Below are 21,941 nucleotides of genomic sequence, written 5' to 3' on the forward strand. Positions count from 1 at the left end.
TTTTTAAAAGTTGTCAGAGATGGGGAGGCTCTTATTTCAGCAGGGAACGCATAACAGTCTCGGGGCAGCAAGAGAGAAGACCCACTCCTGAGTGGCCACCAGACGAGCTGCTTGCTGGCGACTGCAGACAAACCTCTACAGATGATCCCAATGCGTGGTGGGGCTCATGGTGAAGAAGATGTTGATGAGGCTATTCACACACATATGTGCAAAACCGGGCTAAGGGAGCCCAGCCCAGTTTTGCACACATGTGTGAACCACCAGGATCGGGCCAATCTCAGCAGCTCTACAGCAGAAACCCCACCTAGATAGCCGCCCTACTAAATGAAGTCAAGGGAGCAAGCGCTTGCACAGTGCATCTGGTAGTTCTGGGGGCCGAGGAGACACATCCTGGCTCCCCACCCTCCCCGCTGCCTTGGCGTGCAGTGAATCGTCTGGGCGTGCAGAGAGCGCACCCAGCAACACAAGCAGGATCTGCTGCAGGGAGGGTAAGTTTAACCCACTCTCCCCGCCAGCCACTCTGGAGCCCTTCTCCGTAATCATGAGTCTCATTCTCTTAAACACTCAGGGCCTGAGCTGTTTAGGGCTTTATACTGTAGGTTATAACCAGCCCCTTGTATGTTGCCAGGAAACGAATTGGTAGCCAGTGTATCTCTTTTAGTATAGGAGTAATATGGTGACCCAGAGACCAACCTGGCTACAGCAGTTTCCAGTCAACATATAAAGGCAGCCTCACATAGAGCAAATTGCAGTAGTCAAGTCTTGAGGTTACCAGCATAGGTGTACCATGTTCTGAGGTTGTTTATCTCAAGAAACGGTTGCAGCTGGCATATCAGCCAAAGCTGATTAGCGGAGGACTGCAATGTTTAATCTATTAATTGGTCAGGTTAATCCAGAGGTTCCCAAACTTGCATTCCAGATGTGGTTGGACAACTCCCACCATCCCTAGTCACAAATGGCCAAAGGTCTTCAACGTTTAATCTGTTGCCTGTTTAGATCCAGGGGTTCCTAATCTTCAGTCCCGAGATGTAGGCCATTGTGGGTGGGGGTGATGAGGAGTCGTAGTCTATCTACATCTCAAGAACCAAGGTTGGGAAGCCATGGATTAATCCACTGCTTTTTTTTTTTAATTGGCCAAACTTGTTGGCCTTTGGCTGCTGATTTTTAAAAGATGTGCTATTTTTAATGCAATTACTTATAAAACCCGCAGCTAGGAAGCACCATCTGAAAAGAAGCATTGGCAGATATCTAAACTAGCTTCCATGGAGGTGCCAGGTTCTTCGGTTGCACGAGGGGAGAGCAGCTTCCCCCGCCCCCCCCCGGGCAAGCCCCACATCCCTCTGCAGCTGCTTGTTCCTCCTGATCGGGGTGTAATAGCTATAATAGAATGGATGAGTTCAAAGAACCCGGAGCTCCCAGCCCCACCCCTCCCTATTTTCCTCATTATCTCCCTCACGCTGGGGCGGGGAGGGGTGAAAATGGACCCGCTCTCCCTTGGCCATGCCCCTGCTCCTGATATTACTGTGAATTGTGGGGGGACTCTCAGGGAGATAGGTTTAGGAGACACAGGCAGTTGGAGAGAGAAAGGACGATTGCTGAGAATTGCCTCTTGCACAACAGAACAACCTGGTGCAATTCTGGATGGTGAGTCTGAACACCGTCAGCACTTCTCCTTTTATAGAAGGGAATATCTTTTCTAAGTTGGTGCCTTCTATAACAAATGAGGGCTTTCCTTGGGCATTCCCCCCCCCCAATATCCAGATTTGTGCAGATTATAATTGATTAACTGACAGATGAACAGACTGGTTCTCATGCAAATACTGTAATGAATAAGATATTTTAAACTGACAGCCCCACATCAGAGTTTCATTTATTTCTTTATTTATCTGGCACATTTCTGTACCACCAAAAAATTGTGTCTCGTGGTGGTTACCACAAACATTCAAACAATAAAACCACAGTGAAAACCAAACAATTAAAAGTTTAAAAATAGTTTAAAATAACAGTAGCAACATTAAAACTAACTCATAGTTAGCCAAAGGCTTGATTAAATAAATGTGTCTGAAGAGCTCTTCTAAAGGCTTCTAGAGGTGGTGATGCTCTCGCCCCAACAGAAAGTGCATTCCAAAGCCCCAGAGAGGCTACAGAAGGGGCCCAATTCTGGGTTGCCACCAAACGAGTTGGTGTTAACCGCAACTGTACCTCCCCAGACGATCTAAGTGAGGGTAATGAAGAAGGCGGCGTTCTCTTAAATGCCCTGGGCCCAAACCGCTTAGGGCTTTATAGGCTCTTGAAACTCAGAATGGAACTTTCAATGATTGACATGTGGCGGGAGCAGTTGAGGTCTGGTCTAAATATACAACAGTTTTTATGATGCTGTTGGCAAAGCGGAGATTCTCAAACTTGAGTCACCAGATATTGCTTGACTACAGCTCCCATCATCCCCAGCCCAATGGCCAGTCATTGAGGCTGGGGATGATTAAACTTGTAGTTCAGCAACATGCGGGGACCCAAGTTTGAGAACCCCTGGGGTACCGCTTGTAAGAGAACAATGAGATCTGTGACTTCTCTTTAGCAGTGATGCTTAAAGAAATATTACAATTATATGATTATGTTCAGAGCAGTAGAATCTGTAGTCCTCAAATAGTTTACAACATAGGAATTAACAGCACATCATATTTTGCCCGGAAACATATTAGCAGTCAGTACAACACTCCTAGAATAGTAGCAATATGCTGTCTTTGCATTGTTCTGGAGACCAGCATGGCGGCTATAATTTGCACCCCTTGGACAAGATATAAAGGCAGCCTCACATAGAGCATATTGCAGTAGTCAAGTCTGAACAGCATCTGTACTGCTGTTTTTAGATCATTCTCCTTCAGAAATGAATCACCCAAAGCTGATAAAAAGCTTGGATCCAGATGTACATCCAGACTACATGCCTGTTCCTTCTGAGGGAGTATAACCCCTTCCGGAACTGGCAGCTCTCACCCATCTCCTGAGTTACAATCCCCTACAAGAAGTACCTCCATCCTGCTTGGATTCAGCCTCAGTTTCTTCTTCCTCATCCAGCCCATTACCACCTGCAGAGAGGCATTTTGAGAAGTTATGTCATTCCCTGTTAAAGCTGACAGAGATAAATACATTTGGGTGTCATCAGCATACTGAGTACACGCTGCACCAAATCTCCTGATAATCTCCCCCAGTGGTTTAACACAATTATTAAAAAGCATAGGAGACTGTATGGAGCCTTGTGGGACTCCCTGCAAAAGCTCTCGTTTAGGAGACGAGGATTAGTCTTCAAGTCACACCATCTGTATTTATTTTATTTATTTATTTGCGTGGTGTAGTGGTTAGAGTGCTGGACTAGGACCGGGGAGACCCGAGTTCAAATCCCCATTCAGCCATGAGACTAGCTGGGTGACTCTGGGCCAGTCACATCTCTTTCAGCCTAACCTACTTCACAGGGTTGTTGTGAGGAGAAACCTAAGTATGTAGTACACCGCTCTGGGCTCCTTGGAGGAAGGGCGGGATATAAATGTAAAAATATATAAATAATAAAAATAAATTTAGCAGAGGGAGAGCAACTGGCCCTATCCATCTCCTGCACAGCATCCCTCCAGTGGCTGTTGCTGGTGTCTTGTGTTTCATTATTATAAGTGTCCCACAAGTAGACAGGAAGCCCCACCCTCCCAGAAAATCAATAAGCAGAAAATGTCATGGCGTTTTGATAACAATGAGGATTCAAACTGTGGTGATTTCAAAGTGTCTTTTCTTTGATTTGCCTTCATCAGATCAGCATCTCTTCATTTTACATTTTTATTTCCTTGTATTTCACCTACATGTTTATATTTAAATTTCAAAAGTTGGCAATGGTTCATTGGCCCTGGACAACCACCTAAAGGCCACTAAGCAGGGGCATTTAAAACAAACACACAAACAAACAAAAAACCTGCAAGGTTTTTTTGGTCTTATATAACCTCTTTTGCCTTAACCTTGAAATTAAATCCCCGGATCTTCCTTCTTGGAAGGAACACTAAAATTGGCTTTGAATTCATCTTTTTTTGAGATTAACCCTACTGCTGATCAAAGAGACATCTTTTTAAGTGGCAATTATCTTACATTTAGCAGGGGGAGAGCAACTGGCCCTATCCAACCCCAGCACAGCATCCCTCCAGTGGGTGTAGCTGGTATCTGCCTTGTGTTTCTTTTTAGATTGTGAGCCCTTCTGGGGACAGGGAGGGGACCATCTTATTTATGTATTATTTATTGTTCTATGTGAACCGCTTTGAGAACTTTGGCTGAAGAGTGATATATAAATATACATTGTCATCATCGTCGTAGTATCATCTCCACAAGATCAAGATCCAGGCCCAGGGGAAAGGCAGACAGTTAACCACCCCATCACACCCATTTCGCTTATGTTGCAGTCCCAATCCGCAGGGACTGGCGGGACTGATCCAGTTGCTAGTTACTGAATAAAAAACAAGCCCACTATCACCAATCACATGCTCAAAGTAACGGCTAGTTTGACACTTCCAGAGGTCCAAAACTTGGGTCCCCAGATATTTCTGGACTACAACTCCCATCATCCACTTTGGCCATTGTGGCTGTGGTTGATGGGAGCTGTAGTCCAGAAACAGGTGGGGATCAAAGTTGGGAACCCGCCATGCTCCAAAAGTCCAAATAATGACAAAAGGGAAGGCAGAAGAGAAGCCGCCCAGACTAAAGCAGCTTCCATCCTCAGCACCTGAAGAGACCGACAACCACCTCAGGCAAGTCTGCTTTTAAAAAAAACCCAAAAAACACCACTATTCTGGCTTTTGTAACTTTTACTTGTTTTACTATCAGATCGCAGAGCACTTGAATGCCTTGCTAGAAAGGTGATTAATAAATGCAGTAAATAAGTCAATCATGGAGGCAGGTGATTGGAACAGCTGAAATGTGCATCGAAATGCTGTTGAAACAAAAGGCACGTGTTTTAAGTGGGGAAAGAGGAGGAAAAACCCAAGCATTTCTGGATCCTTGTTTATTATTTTTAGATTGTCAAGCCCACTTGCAGTTAAATACCTAGTGTTTGTTATGGAATTTTTAAAAGAAAAAAGCTACCTAAAGGGAATGTAGGATTTTAGGAATTTTCCACTGTTTGGCAGGCTGCTAATCAATGGAATGAGAACAATCTGAACCCAGAAGCAACTGGGATGAAAATAGATACCCCTACGACATCACTTGTAGCAGCCCTGAAGCAATGGAGCAGAGGTGGCACACCTGAGGCTCGCCAGCTGTTGTGGAACTACAACTCCCATCAGCCCCTACTCCAATTCCATCCCCAGTCATAATGGAACAATTAATGGACTGATCAGAAGATCAGTCAATAATAGATTAGATTAGCCAAAAGAGACCATTTTGTATTATCTATTATTAATTATGATTATTTTCTATATTTTCCCATTTTTATCCCAATTTGCTTTATCTATTGATGTGATTTTATCTGATTCATTAATTTATCTTTTTAATTGCAAAATATGTTTATTCACTTGGCTCATTACAATTATAGACATGATAATGTTGCATCTGGATGCCAACCATAAGGAGAACATTACGGAGCATTTTAAAAACATGGAAATCAGTAGGAATTACCATTTTTCAAACTGGGTTAAAACACTGAGTATTACAATACAATATCTTGAAAGTGATGAGCAAAGTGCTAAAATGCAGTAAAGAGAGACCAATTCAGCCAACACATGTCTCTCCAAGGAGAGGAGAGCTGGTCTCAGGAGAGGAGAGCTGGTCTTGTGGTAACAAGCATGACTTGTCCCCATAGCTAAGCAGGGTCTGCCCTGGTTGCATCTGAATGGGAGACTTGATGTGTGAGCTCTGGAAGAGATTCCCCCTCAGGGGATCATGGAGCCGCTCTGGGAAGAGCAGAAGGTTCCAAGTTCCCTCCCTGGCCGCATCTCCCAGATAGGGCTGAGAGAGATTCCTGCCTACAACCTTGGAGAAGCCGTTGCCAGCCCGTGAAGACAATACTGAGCAAGATAGACCAATGGTCTGACTCAGTATATGGCAGCTTCCTATGTTCCAAATTTGTTTTTAAGCTATTCTTGAGTGTCTTAAGGGCAAACACATGATGAGAACTCCCGTGGGGGAAAGTCACTGGGGCGGGAAAGACATAATTCAGAATGGGGAATTGCTCTGAGGAGGGAGGAGAGAAGAGAGAGAGAGAAGCTAGGGTCAAGCCACCATCCAGACCAGGGGTGTGTAGTTATAACTGAGAGGATGGGTTCAAAGAACCCAGGCCCTCCAGCTCTTGAGGGGCCCCCAGCTCCAAACCTCAGCAAAGCTGCGTGAGCATCCACATCACATGGCTCCAGCCGTCTGTGCCAACTCACTGGCCAACTCTCTAGACCAGGGGTGGGCAAACCTGGCCCTCCATCTGTCGTAGAACGACAGCTCCTATCATCCTTCCAGCCACAAGGTATTGTGGCTGGGGAAGACGGGAGTTGTAGTCCAACAACAGCTGGAGAGCCAAGGTTGCCGACCTCCACTCTAGACCACATGAAGACCACTCCAAACAGACTTCAAGGGCAGCCCCAAATGCAGTGCAATCCAGGAATGCAATGTGGACTGGAGGTTACCAAGGCACGCATGACGGTGGCTACATTCCATAGGACCTGACTGAAAAGGAAAGGGAGATCTGCACATTAGTGTGGAGGGGGGCATGGCCAGCTGGCCAGGGAGCGGCCCTTTCATGAGGCAAGGTGAAGCAGTTGCCTCAGGTGGCAGATTATTGGGGCACCCGCCAGGGATCAACATACCCCCTGCTCTTGCCACTGGAGCAGTTCTTGGGGACTGATCAGAGCCTTTCCAGCTTTGCAAGGAGCGCCTCTCCTCACACTCCCTGCAGCACTTGCCAAAAAACACCAGGAAAGAAGGAGGAGGCTGCTGGCAACCTTCCCTCCCCCCTCCCCCCCACGTGTACTTTCAGTGCATGAAAGGAGAGGCGAGCTGGTCCTGTGCTAGCAAGCATGACTTGTCCCCTTAGCTAAGCAGGGTCCGCTCTGGTTGCATTTGAATGGGAGATTCCATGTGTGAGCACTGTAAGTTATTCCCCTCAGGGGATGGAGCCACTCTGGGAAGAGCAGAAGGTTCCAGGTTCCCTCCCTGGCAGCATCTCCAAGATAGGGCTGAGAGAGATTCCTGCCTGCAACCCTGGAGAAAATGCTGCCAGTCTGTGTAGACAATACTGAGCTAGATGGGACCTTTGGTCTGACTTGGTATATGGCAGCTTCCTGTGTCCCTATGCTTGAAAGCGTTTGACTTTGGGAGGAGAATGGCCTCCACCAGGGGCAGCATTTGGCTCCTTGCCTCAGATGCCGCAGTGCCTCGGGCTGTGCCTGCAGCCAGCAAACTCCCCTTCCCCCTTTCCTGGCTTTCAAGGGACATGGGAGAGTAAAGAGTGAATGGGCCTCATCATGGGGATAATTTCATCTCTTGCAGCCTTTTCGTTCCTTGTGCTGCAGCAGCAGGAGAGGAGAATCCCCAGGACTGCGGGAAATGTTGCCCTGTGCCACTGTTAAAGCGAGCATTAACAGAGAATCCAATACTGATATTTTAATATAATAGTAACAAATAAATATCAGTCACAGACTAATTTTTTTTACTATAATCATAATAAAGCCATATGATTAAAAGACTGTACAATTGCATACCTTGTAATAATACTGGATCAATAAAAATCGATCTGTGTGTTTCAGTACAACATATACAAAACTAGCTTTGAGTACCTAGCGTTGCTTGGGTTTATGGGGCAAGCTTCTCTTTGTTATTGCATCCATCTCCATTTTGTGGATCTACCTGTTGTATGTCTGTCTGTCTGTCTGTCTGTGTGAGGTGGTTGTCGGGGTTCCCGGGTACCTCTGTTACTCATAGGGTCCTAGGTAGTCACTATGCCAAGTCTGGTCCCGATGGCTCAAAAGGTGTGGGAATGTTGAGGAAACAGATCGGCAAACAGACATTCAATTTTACATAGATAGCTAATCATTAAAATAGTCTCTATGTCCAATTGAAAAGATAGTTCATTTTGAAGATATCTTATTGCTGGTAAAACGGGAGGCGTATGAGTGGAAATTCCCAACAGGAAGTCTCATGTAATAATTTTGCCACCATCTGATGAGTCCTATATGCTCGCCAGATGCGTTTCATAAGAACATAACAGTCCTGCTGGATCAGGCCCAAGGCCCATCTAGTCCAGCATCCCGTTTCTCTCAATGGCCCACCAGATGCCTCTGAGACTCCCACAGGTAAGAGGTAAGAGCATGCCCTCCCTCCTGTTGTTACTCCCCTGCAACTGGTACTCAGAGGCATCCTGCCTTTGAGGCTGGAGGTGGCCCACAGCCCTCCGACTGGTAGACATTGAGAGACCTCTCCTTCGACTCTGTTGAGTCTTCTTCAGTGGCAGTTTTCTGGAGAATCTCTTTCTATTAGTGGTATCTACCTAGCATGAGGACTGAGCTGTTGTTAGTTTCTCCCTCAAGGGAGAAAAGTAGATACCACTAATAGAAAGAGATTCTCCAGAAAACCGCCACTGAAGAAGACTCAACAGAGTCGAAACGCATCTGTCAAGCATATTGGATTGTCTGTGTAGACAGTACTGAGCTAGATGGGCCACTGGTCTGACTCGGTAGAAAGCTGCTTCCTATATTCCTAAACTACCGCAGTTTTTCCCATTGCAGTGAATGGGAATAATTGTGGTAGCACTGCTTGTGAACCGCTCATTCTTAACAGCATTGGAGCTGCCTTATGGCATCATCTCAGCCAATATTAAATGCTTGACTAAGAAGCAGAAGGTTGCTGGTTCAAATCCCCACTGGTGCTATATCGGGTAGCAGCGATCTAAGAAGATGCTGAAAGGCCATCATCTCATACTGCGTGGGAGGAGGCAATGGTAAGCCCCTCCTGCACGCTACCCAAAGAAAACCACAGGGCTCTGCGGGCACCAGGAGTCAAAATAGACTTGACGGCAGAGAGAGAGAGAGAGAGAGAGAGAGAGAGAGAGAGAGAGTTTTATCACTGCACTCATTAAAGGGACTATATTTAATTTGTCTTAATCTTACTGAATGCCCCCGGCCACCAATGATTTAATCAACCACAATTCAGCACCCCATGGCCCCCATGGCCACTCGAAGTACACTTCCCTCCTTGCCTTTGTTTCCCCCTTATGCATGCCCTGAAATCTCTGCAACGCGTAGGGCTCCTGTGACCACTGTACCAGAGTTTCTGTGTTGAGAAATCATTGTGGAAAGGGGTCCTGGAAGAGAAAACATTGTCCTGGGAGTTATTTGCACTTGGCTTCAGGCTTCGGGGTAAACGTTGAGCGAAGCCACTTCGAAGTACATTTGCGGCATTGAGGGAAGCAGCCCCTCCCCTCTGCTTTTGGTTCTCTTTTGAAACAAGTCCAGATGGCAGGCGTCAGTGTTTTCCTTCTAGCCAGTTGGGGTGGGGGGAGAGCTCCCTGCAGAAACAGATCTGCATTTCTGAAGAGAGCATGCCTCTTGTCATGCTAATGATTCTACATCAGTGCCTCTCCCATTTCTTGGCATTTTCAGAAAAAATAACTTAAAACCAGCATTTAAAAAACCTGGACATACTTCGAGATGAGCTAGAATTCGCATCACAAAGCCCGGTTTGTGTGTGGAGTTGGTCCAAAAATCTCGAAGGGATTTCTGTTGGAGATGAACTTCCAGTGCATCGACCTTTTGCACCAACTGTCCTAATGACCACTAGGAGCACTGGGAGTAGAGATAATGAGTCAGGGTCTCCCTATCTGTCCCTACTCTATGACCCCTGGACTGACTCTGCAGCACTTCCTGTGCTGAGTCACAATCCTTCCTTTCCTCCTAGAGAGCAGATGGAAACATCTCTCTCTCTCTCTTCTTACCTATCCACTATGTAGTCCTTTAGATTAGAGATAGGTCTTTCCTAACTAAGTGTATTTAACCAATAAATATTTAGTGTTTAGTCATACAAGGATCTCCATGTGTTTTCTTTAAATAGCTGCAATATCCGAACCATCCTCTGCTACCTACTCTGTAACTGGAGTGTGTGCTCATTCCTTAGTGCTCTGCTGTTTTACCTATTGTGGGTAAAAATCAACAACCTCTAACAATTTCAAGGTCAGTTTGGCTAGTGTGTGTGAACGCACACACTCTCTTCTGAAGGGGATTCGAGGCAGAAGCCCCGTGAGTAAAGCCTCCCGGTGGTTCTGCACTGGAACGTTTCCCCTTCCCTTCCCTGTCGCAACTGAAGATTTGCGACTGCTCCTGGGTGTCACTCTGGTCCCAGAGTCAATTTCCCAGCCGGAGCAAGAGAAGCACCAGCAGGCCAGGAGGGTTATCAGTGGAAATGTGTGTAATTGCCCTGTCAAACAGCTGAAAAGCTCTCCCCTTTGGCTTCTGCCATTTCAAAATGAAATTCTTTCTCTGGCATGGCTATGCCTGATATGCAGGCATCAAAGGAGAGGCAACAGGTCGCTCTTGCCTCGGGCTATGCATCTACCTTCTAAAGAGAGGAATGGGGTGGGGGGATCCAGAGACAAAGAGCAAACGGGTGGGTGGAGTGGGGAATCCTTGAGAACAGCACGCCAGGAGCCCAGGAATTACTTTCTAGTGCCCCGCTCTAGATGAGGCCCGGAATTTGGTGTTACTGTTACTGACAGGCTGCCAGCCAGGTCCACCAAAGCACCAGCACCACAAAATGCACAACATAAATTAGGACATCAGTGCTAAGTAGAGAATCCTAGGGAATAATACTCCCACGCCTTTGCAGGTTTTGTAGTCTGTCCACTTTCCAAATGGCCTTTTATTTCGGTGGTTTCAGGCAGGTAAGGGACTTTCTGGAAGCTGAGAGGGAGGGAAGAGATTAATCCAGGGTTCTCGGGCTTGGCGTCCCCAGATGATACAGGACTACAGCCCCCATCATCCACAGCTATATACTGATAAGGGAGCTGTAGTCCAACACCATCTGGGGACCCAGTTAGTAATTAAATTTAGAGTTCCGTTAATACTTAATGTAGAATTGGGGTGATTGCTTTTGTTTACTGGAAGTAATACAAAATTTGATAATAGTATTCTGTTAAGGTTTTTTGTATTGGCAGCAAAAAGGATTAATTGCCCGTAACTGGAAAACTGCTGAAAATTTGAATATCAGTAACTGGTATAAAATAATATGGGAATATATTGATGAGGAGTTTGTTTCAGCTCGATGTAATAATATTCAACCAAAGTCAAATAGATATGATTTCAAGCGAGTATGGAAACCTGTTATAGATACTATTGAGGTAAACAGGGTTTATTATAACCCGAGAAAGATTTTGGTTGAAATGATCAGGAAGATGATGGATTGCAATATCAAAAATATGTAATTGTGATTGATATACCTGCTAAATATGGTTATACGAACAGTACATATTGTAAATGGTTTTAATAGATAGATAGATAGATAGATAGATAGATAGATAGATAGATAGATAGATAGATAGATAGATGTACCACCAATGTATTATTCATCTTAAATAATAATGAAAATAATAATAAAGGATTTTTTTTTAAAAACCAACAACATCTGGGGACCCAAGCAGGGTTAAACGACGCCATGTATTTATTTTTAATTCACCTCGTATTTAAGATTTTGATCCCAACTCCACTCGGTGAGCTGCTTTCAGCCTCTGTTAATTGTTAAAATGCTAACTCTTTTTGTCCCCCAAAGGGCTTCGCATTTAAGCTGCTGGGTGGATTTTTGAGCTGGGGAAAAGAAGCCAAATGAATTGAACACTGAAGCACGCTCTTATGTGAAAGCATGGACAACATTTTTCTGCCCCACCAGCTCAATGAGTGTGATCTGAAGAGGGGTGCTGCTGGGTGGAGACTGCAGCTTAATTCTGGGTGGTGTGGTGTGGTGGGGATGTCTCCAGAGCTCTTTCCAGGAGGTAGGTAGATCATTTCAAGAAGCCTGATGACTCTCACCTGGGGAATGTTCTCCCCTTCAAGCACTCCTTCTCCCTAGCAACTGCACAAAATAACACTGCTTTCCCTTCTTAAAAGAGGCATTATTGCTTGCGCAGCATATGCAAGTGCTCTTGGCTGTTATTGTTATTCCCATCTGCATTCTCACCTCAGACCTATTTGCATTGCAAGCAACAAACACACTTCAAATTAGCATCACAGAATAGGAAGGGGCTTTTTTTATTGCATCTAGTCCAAGGGTTCTCAAATGTGGCTCCCCAGATGTTGTTGGACTACAACTCCCACTATCCCCAACCGCAGTGGCTGAGGATTGTGGGAAATGTAGTCCAACAACATCTGGGGACCCACGTTTGAGAACCCCTTTGTCCAATCCTCGCTCAGTGGAAGAAACTGAAAGCTATAGAGCATCCCAAAAGACGGCTGTCTAGTCTTTGCCTGAAGACCACCACGGAGGAAGATCCAGCCCTCTACCCCACCCCCATAACATTAGTTCCACTGTTGAACTGCCCAACGAGTTTCTTCCAATGTTCAACCAAAATCTATCCTCCTGTAAGGGAGGAGAGCTGGTCTAGTGGTAGCAAGCATGGATTGCCCCCTTTACTAAGCAGGGTCTGCCCTTGTTTGCATTTGAATGGGATATGAGCACTGTAAATATGAGCACAGTAAAATATTCCCCCCAGGGGGTGGGGCCACTCTGGGAAGAGCACCTGCCTTCTTGCACACAGAAGGTTCCAAGTTCCCTCCCTGGTAGCATCTCCAGATACAGCTGAGAGAGACTCCTGCCTGCAACCTTGGAGAAGCCGCTGCCAGTCTGTGAAGACAATACTAAGCTAGATGGACCTATGGTCTGATTCAGTATATGGCAGCTTCCTATGTTTCTAACTTCAGCCTGTTAATGGGAGCAGCAAAAATCTCCATGCTTAACAGGTCTGTGTGTAAAACTGGACAGAGAGTCTTGTGGCCCCTAATGACGAACCAATTTATTGTAACAGATTTCATGGACTGCAGTCCACTTCATCAGACGTGTGATGAACCACTGCCTTAATAAGCAGTGGTACACGAGTGTAGAGGGAAAGCGCTGAATGCAGGAGAGTCCAATGGAAGGACATGCCAGAGGCCTAGTCTTGTGACAAGACCTGGAAGCAAAGGCTCAAGAATGGAAGTGCAGAATGAAGACAGAAGCGAACAACCACCAGCCCGTCTGAAAAGGCAATGGAGGAAGAGTGTCAGGACTTGAGGAAGGAAGGTGCCCCCTTTGGTGCCCCCTTACTTAGAGCCACTACAGACAGACAGACTGATTGCTTGATTTCACACAATGCATAATCCACTTGTGGAATTCTCTGCCACAAGATGTGGTGACAGCCAACAACCTGGATAGCTTTAAGAGGGGTTTGGATAACTTCATGGATGAGAGGTCTATCAACAGCTACTAGTCAGAGGGCTATAGGCCACCTCCAGCCTCAGAGGCAGGATGCTTCAGAGTACCAGTTGCAGGGGAGTAACAGCAGGAGGGAGGGCATGACCCCAACTCCTGCCTGTGGCTTCCAGCGGCATCTGGTGGGCCACTGTGTGAAACAGGATGCTGGACTAGATGGGCTTCCTTGGGCCTGATCCAGCAGGACTGTTCTTGTGTTCTGATAGATAGATAGACAGATAGATAGATAGATAGATAGATAGATAGATAGATAGATAGATAGATAGAGTGCCGTCAAGTCAGTATCGACTCTTAGCAACCACATAGATAGATTCTCTCCAGTACAAATAGATAGATACTGAGGCTATTCCCATGATCGCCCAAAAGTGGGCTAAGGGAGCCCAGCCCGCTTTGGGGCGATCGTGTGCTGCAACGGAGGCTTTGCGGCTCCTGTCAGCTTGCCACAGTAAATCCCCCTCCCCTTAAATGAAGTTAACGGAGCGATCACTCCATGTACCTTGGGGTTTTTTGTTTGTGTGTCGCCGCGGTATGTGGCGACACACGAGTAGACCCCTGACTGGAAGGCTGCAAGCAGCTTCCCGGGCTCAGGGGTCTCTCCAGGATACCCCGTGCACTTGCATGGGGCATCCCGGAACTTCTGGGGGCCATGCAGCCCCTGATCCCCGCAGCCCCCACTGGCTCCATGACAGAGCCGGCAGCCATGTTGGCGGCCAATCTGTCCCGCCCCCCCCCCAGCTTCAAGCAGCTGCCCGTCTGTGGGAAGAGGGTGCTAAGCACCTGTCAGGTGCCGTGTGAAGCACCTCACTATATATTATATTTATTATATTTTTAAACTATTGTTCTGTTGTGAGCCGCCCAGAGAACAATTTGTTATGTGGCGGCTAACAAATAAAGTTGTGATATGCTCAATAAAAGTTCACAAACTGGTTTAAACAGCAAAACAAATGAGAACATTTATTCCCTTCCCCAAAGGGGCTCAGTCTAAAAAGAAACACAAGGGAGACACCAGTAACAGCCCCTGGAGGGATGCTATTCCCGGCTGAATGGGGACACTCCCCCTGCTAAATGTAAATATAAATGAGTCAGCACTTTAAAAGGTGCTTCTTTGCCCAATTAACAAGAGGCAGTGGTGGCAAAATGGGAGACTGGGAGAGGAGGAGGTAGTTCATCAGAATCTTCTCCTCTCTGCGCAGATGGTGTCAAGTTGAACCTTAGTCCAGAAAAGAGAAAGAGGTGCTGTTAATGGGAGTGATTCTGGGTTGCTGGACGGAGGTTTGCCTGTCTCCGTTGGGAACCCCTACAAGTAGAAGCCTTTGGCCATTGTAGCTGGGAAATTGGGAGTTGAAGTCCAACAACATCTGAGGACTCAAGGCTGGAAAATCCAGTGTAGGCAATACCCGGCTACATGACTCAGTAAAAGGCTGCTTCAGATGTTCATACATGATCAACCAGCCACAGACAGGGAACCGACGTCGCAAGGAGTTCAAGCAAGCACATCTGGTAATGAGGAGAACCTGGGCCGGTTCACACTCACATTCATCATCACATCTTGACTGAGATGATTTTGCATGTGTGAATGAGCTACCTCTAATAATCCCCACAGACAGAACATCTGTAGCACCCTGTGTCAACTCAAGGACAACATTTTTCAGTGGAGAGGATTCACACCTTTGGCTGAGAGTCCTCAGGAGCTTTTTCATCGAGTTGCAATTAGATGCATGAAACCTTCTTCCTGACTGCTGCAGCAACCCCAGGCACCTGGCCCAGTTCTGATGTGGGATGGTGTAAGTTGATGTGTTAAGTGGGACTGTGTGAGTGGATGTGTTAAGTGGGACTGTGTGAGCTGATGTGCTAAGTCCCTTGTGTGAGGAAGAAAGAGTCAGCTGTGCACATGACGCTGTGTGAGTTGATGTGTTAAGCCCTCTATGTGAGAGAGAATCAGCTTTGCACATGACACGGTTGAGACTCCATGCTGATTTGGGGGTCATTCGTCCAAGAAGGCCTAATCCAGAGTCCCATTGAACTGAATGGGAATTGTGCAGATTCAGCAAGGACTTTGCACAGGAGAACGCCCCATCCTGTTGTGCCCCAGTTAGCAACTCCAGTCCGTTCCTGCCAAGATGTTTACAAAAATAACAAGAGGGAAAGTGGGTGGAAATCAGACAACACCAAAAGCAGGGAGGGGAGGGAGGAGGGCAGGAGGGAATCTGCTTCCAGCTCCATAAAGCGTGAAGGAAAACTGAGGGGGCTGAGGATGGGAGAGAGCCAAGCCAACCACCCTTTTTTCCGTAGGGAACTTCTGCAAGAGAAATGCAAAATGGTTTTTTTTCCCCTTCCCTTTTCCTTCTTGCCTTTGCCTCAGGCTCTGATCTCGTCTCTCCACCTGCACTCTCCAGGGAGATGAGGCTTTTGGCAACCTTTCCACTTCTATTTTTATTGGTTTCAACTAAGCTGCCCTTTTGGAGCTCCAGTAATGAAAAACAACAAGTGCAGGGCCGATTTCTCTCTCTCTCTTTACTCCCTGTCCCTTCCCCCACCCAAACAGTCCTACACACACTTTTTTTGTAGGCACCATATACTGTATGATTACTGACTGCTCCTCACGCGGAAAGGAAAGGAAAGGAAAGGAAAGGATCCACTAACTTTAGTGTCATAGACCGACACAGAGAGCAAGGAAACACAGTGAAGCAAAAGAGCAGCCTAACAAAACTTCCCAACTAACTGCAGTGGTGCAGCAGGGAAGCAGCCATTTTTTTACATCCTCCGCCTAGGAACATGGGAAGCTGCCTTCTACTGAGTCAGACCATCAGTCCATCTAGCTCAGTATTGTCTACACAGATGGCCAGCAGCTTTTCCAAGCTTACAGGCAGGAGTTTCTCTCAGCCCTATCTGAAGATACCAGAGAGGGAATCTGGGGCCTTCTGCATGCAAGCATGTGTAGAGGCTTTCCCTCTGAGCTGTGGCCCCATCCCCTAAACGGAATATCTGTGCTCACACATGTAGCTTCCCATCCAAATGCAAACCAGGATGGACCCTGCTTAGAAAAGGGGACAATTCATGCTTGCTACCACAAGACCAGCTCTCCCTTCCCCCAGGAAGCCCTCTGTGCAACTTGAAAATATGTCCCCAAGGGCTGTACAACCCTCAGGGACATATTTTTTGGTGGCACAGAGGGCTTCCTAAGGAAAAGGAGGGCATTAAAATTAGTGCTTCCATACTGCACCCATGCAGTTAGTTGGGAAGTTCTGTTAGGCTGCTCTCTCACTGCACTAGTGGTGCGTCCTTGTTCTGTAGGTCAACCATGGTAGTTACTACAAAACAGATGCTTTCAGGGTCATGTGTATAACTATTGCAGCAGAAGAGCAGTGCTCTATCAGATCAAACATTCATCTTTACTACAAACTTTTCCCATTAGTGGCCATCCAGATCCTGCCCCCCATCCCCAGAAAACTAACCTGCAGGGCACAAAAAGAGCATTTCTCCCATGCTGGTTGTTTCCAACATCTGGCATTCACTCACATTGCCTCTCTACACAAAAGTTGTATTTAATTATCATGGTCAATAGCCTGTAATCCTCAGATCTGTCTAATCTTTCCAAGGCTGCAATCCTATGCACACTTACTTGGGAGTAAGCCTCACTGAGCTCAGTAAGACTTACTTCTGAGTAAGCATACACCAGTCGGGCTGCATGCCATCTAAGCCAGTGGCCATCCCCACATCTTGTGGTCATGAATCCTAGAAGTTAATTACCTGAAGAGGCCGTTCCTTTTTTTTTTTTTTTAGTGCTCAGCCTTCTCTTGCCACATACATTGGATCACAGCTAGGACTGTACAAAGACATTTGCTGACCCAAGAGATTGTGTCCCAGGATCTGTTCCCAGAGCACAACTCTTGGATCATACATAACCACAAATTCCTTTAATTCAGCGGTCTCTAAGCTTGGATATTGTGGGACTACAACTCCCATTATCCCCAGTCACAAGGGTCATGGGATGAAGCTTGCGATTGCGAACCCTAGCTTAATGCACCAATAAGATTGATCATTTGGGTTGCTCATAGCGTCAAGTTGTGCCAACCACACCCTTCAGCTCCAGATTAATTAAACATAAACCGTACCCCTGAAGTTCATACCACCAGTTATTAAAGGGGTCCTTCAAATTCCTACTCCATTCAAACATATTGATATGCAGAGCAGAAAAAGAATAAGGCACCAGAAGTTAAACTGTGCTATGAGAAGACATATGGAACACTACCAACAGCGTGGAGAACTTCCTGGTTTTGCTGCCTACCCGGGACTGCTCAAAGGGAGGATTGCCCAGCACCTGGCACGTCAACATATGTGGCAGGTAGACTCTGGTCAACTCGGTGGGTAGGCCTGAGTTAAGGGCAATAAAGGCACCTGATGAAGCCATCTTGCTGGAGCTAAGAGACTTGGGTCTGGTCAGTATCTGGAGGGGAGACCATATGGGAGCCTGATGTACACCGTACCCCGAGTTCCACTTTCAAAAGGCAGGATATAAATATAATAAGCACAGAAAGAGCTGGACTCAGTTTTTTCTCAGAGTTTTAAAATTCCCTTTTGTTACGTAAACCACTTTGTAATCTTTAAGCAGTATAGAAATATTCTTGATAATAAATAAGGGGGTTGTTGAGATCCAACAACATCTGGGGCACACGTTTAAGAACCCCTACAACACTGCACTAGGGGCCCGTCCTCACAACCAGAAGCTGGATAGAAGGGGCATCCAGCCAGGATCTCGGGCCCGTGGGCATTCCCAAGAACCACCCCTGTGCTGGCAAAAATCAAGGTAGGAAGAGGGTACGTGATTGTGTGCTAGGCATGGTCAAGGTAGGACAGTGCGGGATATGTTTTTCCTCCAGCCAGGAGAAAATGCGATGTAAACGATTATGGTTGCCCGTGTACTCAGATCGTGGCTAGCACAGGGTCACTTTCCTGCCCTCCTATCTCAGTTTTGGCTGACATGTGACTAGTTTTGGGGAGTGCACATGGGGGTCGAGAATCCAGCCCAGCCTTCGGTAATGAGAATCGGTCCTGGGTGGCCCATTGGTTTGGTTCCATATAAGGCGGCTAGTTGAGTTCAAACTCCCTCCCATTTTAGCCTGCTGAGGAAGCCCACCTTCGCAACCCCGAAGGACGCAGCCCACCAAGAGGTCCTCCTCCACCACCACCACCAAATGAATGGGAGCTGTGCAAGTGTCCTTCCATGGATTGTGGTTTCCCCAAAGGGCTGCGCTCCCATCCAGTCCCCGGAGCACACACAGAATAGCTTCTTTAGTGGATTCCGCCTACCACCCGGAGAAGGGCAGCAGAGCCGGGACACAAGGGCCCTCCCTTCCTCATGCAGTCCAGCCCCTTGGGTGTTTACTTAGGAGCGCCCAGACAGGTGTACTACACATTTATTGTTAAATTTATATACCGCCTTTCATGAAAACAATCCCAAGGTGTACTGCCTCTCCCTTTGCAGTCATTTTCGCTTACAATATTCCCCCCTCCCCGCCACCCCGCCAACATTGCTCTGTCTTAGTGTCTTGCTGGACAAGCCATTGCAGAAACCAACCCCGAATCGCCATTTAGCTTCCAATCCAGATTTAACGCTTTCAAAATGGCCCACTCCCCTCTTTGGGCATTATAATTGCCAGATATGATCTTCAAAGCCTTCTGCAAGCTTTGAAGTGAGGAAAAGTGCCTTCCCCATCTGTTTTCTCTCCCTCCCCTCCCAAACGGTTAATAGCTTTGAACCTGAGGGCTAGAGGCTTAAAAGGAGCAGGGGAAGAAAAGAAACTCCCTCAGGTAAACTGGGAGCCTCTTTTCAAATGTAGTTCTCTCTCCTCCTCCTCCCCCTCCCCCTCCTCGCCTCTCCCCCCACTGTCCTTCCAGAAAACCTTCAAACAGGTTAGCAAACCCCGTGCTCTTTCCCACAGGGGTGGGGGTGATTTGGTGTGGCCAGCTGGCCTCTTTCTGGCTGCTTCTGCTCCAGGCAAAGGAACAGGCAGATCTGGCGGACCAACCCTTCTTTTCCCAGGCTGGGTGGCACTTGGGAGCCAGGAGTGACCTCAGTCCCAGCATTCCTTGCCAAGATTCTTCCAGGCCTCCGCCTTGAAGAGAGTGCCCCTGAGCATAGGCAGAGTATTTCATGCCCCCCACCCTCGCCTCCTTGCTAACGAATCACAGCCTGGCGACAACAAGCATGTCGGGAATATAAACAACAACCTGAGCCTGTTAATCCTCTTTTTCAACATTAGACATTTAACAAATATATTCCCAGTAAAGAAGGATGCTGGTGGTGCCACATCACCCATGAGACTGGGAGGATTTAAAGAAGATTGAAGAAAGTGCATTGGCCCTTCAGGTAGCCAATCAGGTAGCAATTAAGATCCGCAAAACGCCCCCACACACCCCAAAACGTTCAGAGGCACACAGAAGGTAAACAGGAAAAGGCGCCCACCCACAACACAAAGAAACCGAACTTCTTGGATTTAAGCCCAGGGGCAACTCAACCCATCTCTCTTTTATAAGACAAAGCATCAGGGGCTGTCTGCTGAAAAGGAAGCTCCCCAGATGTAAGCCTAGATGTGAGGAAGGGGAGGGTCGGGGAGTTAGTAAGCAATGAGAGAAAGATATTCTGCAAGTGCTCAGATATGCACAGATTTCGTGGAGGTTGACTGAAATGAAGTCTTTGCAAAACCCAGCTCAATATTTGTATAACCTGACCTATCCAACCCACAAAAGAGCCCAGAGATTGGCTCCACTGGGCATTCAAGATTTTAGGTTCAAGAGAGACTGTGTCCCTGTGGGAATGGGGAGACTGGGACAGTTGGCCCTGTGCTCTTGTACTGTTCTTTTGACTGCAATTTTTATATTTTAGATATATTACTCCTCTCGATTCTAGATGCCCAAATAATTCTGAGTTTTATATAAATTTTACTTCTCTGATAAACACACCTGTCTCCTATCAGATTTTGTACACCTGCAATTAAAATCTGCACATTCTCTGTTAGAAATTGTGAATTTAGGTTTTTTCATTTGTTTCACTTTATTCTATTTTATTTCAATGCAATAGCTTTCACACACACACACACACATCTATATCTATATATCTGTACCAATATTTACCCTTAAGGTTCTTTTTATTTGAGTTTGGATTGATATGTGCATATTTTGATCAAACATCACAATAAACTGAAGTCCTGAGCCAAGAATCAATAGAATCAATGTAAGTTCAATTCAGGCTGTTTCAGCATTATCGGTTTGCAGGCTGAGTCACTGAAGGGATGCCCTTTTAAATTCAAGAACTAGTTGGGAAACAGGGAAAGTTAGTGTGGTTCTCTAACCCAGGGAAGGAACCAATCCCATATGTCAGGGGAGAGGTCAGTCCCCAGACCTTAATGGATTACAGGTCTCTCATCATCTCCAACCACAATGGACTTCAGCAATTGAATGGGGATGATCATGGGAATTGAAATCCAACAATCCCTACCCTAAGCCAATGGCATCAAAGGAAATTCCTTCAAAACCGATGAAATTTACTTCTGCAGTTGTTTGGGGCTTGCACCTTGATTTAAAGAGATAGAGGCGTTCGTCTAGATCGGGGTGATGAGCCCCAATCCTAGGCCTGTTCACCCAGAAGTAAACCACATTCTGCTCAATAACGCTTACTCTGGGTAATGGATAAGCCTTTATAGCCTTTGTTTCCACTGAGTTTGGCACTGGAGATGTTTGCAAATGGGAGACAGGAATATACAAGGTTTAAAAAAAAAAAAAACTAGGCAAAGCCCGCCCCACCCCCCGCCGACAACACGCAAGGCTGCTCACACGTGCGCAGTGGGTGAGAGCAAAGCAAGGTCATTACAAAACAGAGAGGCAAACTAGAACGCCGGTTCCACCCGCCAAGGATCGGCTATTATTACCCAGACAATAAAGGCTTCGCTTACAAGGGTGGGGCTAATCAACCAAATAACCATTAAAGTCCCCGGTGCTCTGGGTTTTCAGAGTCTGAAACTCAGACATCGCTGCTGGGGGAAAGCTGTCTGCAGACAAGAACCTAAAGGGAGCTGCTCATGTTTGTGGGTGCGGGAGGCAATTTAACCCTCACGCTGACCCAGATGGTCACCCATGGAGCTGGCAACAGGAGAGTGACCAAGGGAAACGCGGCGAAAACAACGGGAAGAAGAAGAAGAGTCGGCTCCATAAAACTCCCAGTGCCTGGAGGAACAGAAAGAACGTTGGGAACTGCCCTTTACCCAGGTTCAGACAGAAAGGAGATTCTACAAAATAAAACCTATTGCGTTTACCTTTAAAATAATGACTCACTTTATTTTTTTATCTTTTAATATGTCGTTATAAATATATTTTGTCAAAATATATGATCATTATTGTCAAAACATTTGCACATAAAGTCATAAATAAGGTCAAGGTGAACGGATTAAGGGATTTTTATTATTATTATTATTATTACTTTTGCT

Source organism: Hemicordylus capensis, chromosome 1 (assembly GCF_027244095.1).
Source record: "Hemicordylus capensis ecotype Gifberg chromosome 1, rHemCap1.1.pri, whole genome shotgun sequence".
Classification (NCBI taxonomy): domain Eukaryota; kingdom Metazoa; phylum Chordata; class Lepidosauria; order Squamata; family Cordylidae; genus Hemicordylus; species Hemicordylus capensis.